Source organism: Trichomycterus rosablanca, chromosome 1, assembly GCF_030014385.1.
Source record: "Trichomycterus rosablanca isolate fTriRos1 chromosome 1, fTriRos1.hap1, whole genome shotgun sequence".
Classification (NCBI taxonomy): Eukaryota; Metazoa; Chordata; class Actinopteri; order Siluriformes; family Trichomycteridae; genus Trichomycterus; species Trichomycterus rosablanca.
In genome coordinates this window covers 54543279-54548047 of record NC_085988.1, presented here as the reverse complement: position 1 = coordinate 54548047, position 4769 = coordinate 54543279, and the positions used below count along the sequence as shown (strand labels likewise).

The following is a 4769-nucleotide window of genomic DNA, read 5'->3' as shown; positions in this document are numbered from 1 at the left end:
ATCAACAAGGTGCGCTTTAGCTCACCTTGTGCCAGACTTCAGTTAATTCAGTTTAAAGTGCTACACAGAGTTCACCGCTCTAAATCTCAGTTATCGAAATTCTACCCTGGGACAGTTAGTGATCAGTGTGATATATGCTCCATGTCACCATGCAATTTAAGCCATATGTTGTTTTTCTGCTCGAGTGTTAAGAATTTTTGGTTTGATTACTTTAAGATAATGTCGAAAGTCATGGTGTTCCCATTCAAATCTGTCCTTTTATTGCAATATTTGGTCTGTCTTGAGGGCCTTAATCACTCTCGCAGGCCCAGTCAGACGTTATGGCTTTCACATCTTTATTGGCAAGGCGCTGTATCCTTTTGCTCTAGAAATCCCCTAAACCACCTACAATCTTAATGTGGCTCCATGATGTGATATATTTCCTGAAATTGGAGAAAATTACATTCACTTTGAGAGGTGATACCTCAAAGCGTTATTCTAAGTGGAATTCCTTTCTCCCCTATTTTGACCAACTTCAGACTATGCCTTCGAATTAATCGATGAATGCACCCCCCTTTTATTTAATTTTTTTATTATTATTTAATCTAACTCTTACTGTGGCTGGATTAAGTGTTTTGATATTATCTTATTGGAATGGTATTATGGTATTATTACAATTGTATATTTGTGTACTTTATATTTTATTTACAGTTTTGTTGTTTGTTTTGTTTGTGTGTGTGTGTTTGGGAGTAGGGTTTTGGGTTAGGATCAAATTGAAAAAGAAAAACTGAGGAAGTCTAAGAGCTGTTTGCTCTTTATTGCTGGTTTTATTAAGTTTGTATATAACTTGTTGTATTTTGACTTCTCAATAAAAAAAATAATCTGAAAGCCTCGCATGTATCTGTGTTCAGCTGGATTTTTCTCCTGTTTCACTTTTAAACTTGTGTTACAGTCGGGGTTCTGAGAAATTGTAAGAATTAGCTTTTCAGAGAGTGTCTAAAACGCTTATCATTAAAAAAAATTATGTGTTGCCGCTCAGGTGGCGCAGCGGTAAAAACACACGCTGTTCACCAGAGCTGAGATCTCGAATACATCGTATTGAATCCTGGCTCTGCCTGCCGGCTGAGGCTGAGTGGCCACATGAAAAACAATTGGCTTGTTGTTCAGATAGAGGAGGGATTAAGCTGGATGGGGACTCTCTCTCAGACTAGTGCGATTATGACCTCTGCTGGCTGGTTGGTGGCGCCTGCACGGAGATGGGAAAGGAGTGCGGTAGAGGGTGTGGCTCTCCATGCACAGCGCTGTACTGCACTGCACTCGTCAAGTGTAGGTGATAAGATGTTTGATTGCTGTGCACGTGTCGGAGGGGGCGTGGAGCAGCTTCGCCCTCCCCAATCAGGAGCAGGGACCAGCACTAGTGAGAGGATGATTGACGGGCAGAAATTTGATGCACTAAAGTGGGAGAAAAAGGGGGGGGGGGAGTTAATGTATTAAAAGAACGACATATGAAAACACTAAACCTCTCTTAATTATTACTGCTTATTTGTTCTCTCCACTAATTTAAAAGCATAAGAAAACAATAAAGATGTAAAGGTTGATTTTTTTAACTGTTTTTAAAATTGTATTTCAGTGTTTTTATATTATATTTGTGTTATTTTCAGTGTATAAGTGTTAAAAACAACCTCATTATTTTACATTAGCTTAAAATATATGCAGTTCCATGGTACCATGGAACACATTAACAGGCTTCCCATACATTCTTATGGAAAAAATACCTTAAAACTCAACGTCTTTTAAACTCAACGCCACTTCTAGAACCAATTGGCATACCACTGTACAACCCCAAATCAGAAAAAATTGGGACAGCATGGAAAATACAAATAATAAAAAACACAGAGTTTCTTACATAAAATCCACCACACATTCTCTATTGGGGACAGCTCAGGACTGCACACAGGTCAGTCCAGTACCCGTACCCTCTTCTTCCACAGCCATGCCTTTGTAATGTGTGCAGCATGTGGTTTTGCATTGTCTTGTTGAAAAATGCAGTGGATTGTCCCTGGAAAGGATGACGTCTTAAAGGCAGCATATGTTGCTCTAAGATCTCAATGTACTTTTCTGCAATAATGCTACCATCACAGAAGTGTTAATGCGCCCTTGACCTTTATGCACTAAAATTTCTCCCGATTCCTTTAATCGTTTCATGATATTATGCACTGTAGAGGGAGAAATATGTAAATCCCTTACAATCTTTCTTTGAGGTACATTGTTTTTAAACAATTTAATAATTTTCTCACACATTTGTTGACAAACTGGAGATCCTCTGATCATCTTTGCTCATCAAAGACTCAGCCTTCCTGGATGCTGCTTTTGTACCAAACCATGATTACAATCACCTGTTGACATCACCTGTTTGGAATCACATCATTATTTAGTTTTTTCACCTCATTACTAGCCCTAGATTGCCCCTGTCCCAAATATTTTGGAATGTGTTGCAGGCCTGAAATGCAGGAATAGAGGTATATTAACAAATGAAATGAATTTGAGCAGACAAAACATGAAACATATTGGCTTCAAACTGTCTGCAATCAAATAAAGGTCAAAGTAAATATAAGGAACACTGCATTTTTATTTTATTTGCATTTTCCATACTGTACCAACTTTTTCTAATTTGGGTCTGTACTTAATTCACCCCATCCCATGGGTATGCAAGTTAATGCAGTAATTATTTTGCCTTTGAATTAAGTAAAGCTTCGACCTCAATGGCTTTCCACAAGACCAATGTTTTATTGCGTCACTATGCGGAAATTCCCAGCTATTATTCTAGACTGCTGCATTTTATTAAATCGAAACCATATTCGGTGATCCTGCGTTTGGGAAGAATATAGTTCTGGTAAGACTGATTGAATGTGTTTCTGCTCTGTTGTAATGTACTTTATAGAAGTTGTAATGATGTGTGTGTTTTGTTCTTCAGGTGGCTGTGATTATGTCTGTATTCTCACTGCTGACGATCTACTTTGTCGGAACTGCTGTTCGTGTTTTAGCCGCTGTTTACGCCGCGGTGGATTCGGTTGGTGGACTGATGTTTGTCCCAGCAGGCTATAGGGAGCAGGACTGGATGGTGAAAGATGATGTAGCGTCTCAGCCCAGGACAGAGATTCACAAGCACGATGGACTGAGCTGATGATGTTACAGCTGGTTTTGATTAGAATGTGGTTTCTGAACTACTAAGCGATCTGCTGTGCACTGAATACAATGCGACTACTTTTGGGAAGCACATGCTTCGATGGACACACTAATGGACACGAATTTCCATGAACTGTCGCGACTTTCACTGGACGATACAGACTCTAGAAGATTTTACTCTCTATCTGAATCTCTCTCTACATATGGAGTGATAACTGCGTTTTGTTTTATAGTGTAAACTAGATTTTTTTGTAAAATCCTTTTTATGTCTGCCATAAAATACACTTCATATAGATGGGTTATGAATGTGACATCATAACCTACATTTACATTTTCAGCATTTAGCAGACGCCTTTATCCAAAGCGACTTACAGTACAGTTACAGTATACAATCTGAGCAATTGAGGGTTAAGGGCCTTGCTTAAGGGCCCAACAGCAGCAACCTGGCAGTGGTGAGGCTTGAACCAGCGACCTTTTGATTACTAGTCCTGTACCCTAACCACTAGGCTACGGCTTGCCCTAGCAGCGTGCCCTAGCAGCCCACCATATGGAATACAATGCCTTTATTTTTCATATATACACATACAGGTGTACAGTACAATGAAATTCTTTCTTCGCATATCCTAGCTTGTTTGGAAGCTGGGGTTAGAGCACAGCGTCAGCCCCCTTGCTCAGGGGCCCCGAACAGTGGCAGCATGGCAGAGCAGGTATTCAAACTCTCAACCTTTAGATTGATGAGCCAAAGCTCTACCCACTAGACTACCACTGTCCCAAAGTTCATGGCCAGTTCATTTGCAACAATGTTAAATTGATGCTGGTGGTTGTTAGGCGTAAATGCCAGTTTGCAGTAAAATGCCATAGTAAAAGAACACAGTGGGCCAGGGTATCCAGTTTAAGATTTGATTTAAGACTGTTTGAGACTGACATGAGCAACACAGTGTACAAATCCTAAGTGAACTGTACTGCACTCATAGTCGTCAGTACACAATGATCTTTAACAGCTTCAAATTTGTTACCACATTTACAAATACATTTGTAACATTTTCAAAAGATGTAGTAACAACTGAAATATGTAACTTGTTAACTCACTTGAACCTTTATTTAACATAAAAAAGGACAAAAATTTTCAGTGTTTTTAATGACGAACTTAATTGTATTTGTTAAATATAAACAAATTTAGAAATTGATGCCTACAACACAGAGTCAAGTTTTCAACATGGTCACATCATGCTGTATCACTAAATGCCAATAAATCAGTGTTATCTCTTTTTTTACTGTAAAGGTTTTACGGCAAAGTTACTTTGAAGGTCAAGCATGTGGTCTGTTGGTTAAATGTGCAGCTGTCTTCATTTAATATTAAAAGAATAAAGCTTTAATTTTTTTGAGCATAGACACATCAGTTGATTACATTATATTACATGATATTGTGGTGGTCAGAAATTTATGAATTTTATTTAAAAAAAAAAAAAAAAAACTCCAAAACGCTGGCGTATTCATACGCTTTTTGTAACAGTTCCAGACAAACTTGCTGATTATATTATGGGTGTTGCAATATTGCACAAGACTCTAACTAACTAAAACTACCTCTCAAAAGTTTGAATCTT

The 4769-nt window shown here is 38.4% G+C and overlaps 1 long non-coding RNA gene across 1 annotated transcript; it reads left to right on the top strand.

Annotated features, from left to right (window-relative positions):
- The first annotated feature begins 2814 nt into the window (after positions 1–2814).
- LOC134322865 (uncharacterized) lies at positions 2815–4550 on the top strand. Its single transcript, XR_010013989.1, has 2 exons — positions 2815–2872; positions 2954–4550. It is a non-coding gene; the product is annotated as an uncharacterized LOC134322865 (long non-coding RNA).
- The last annotated feature ends 219 nt before the right edge of the window (positions 4551–4769 follow it).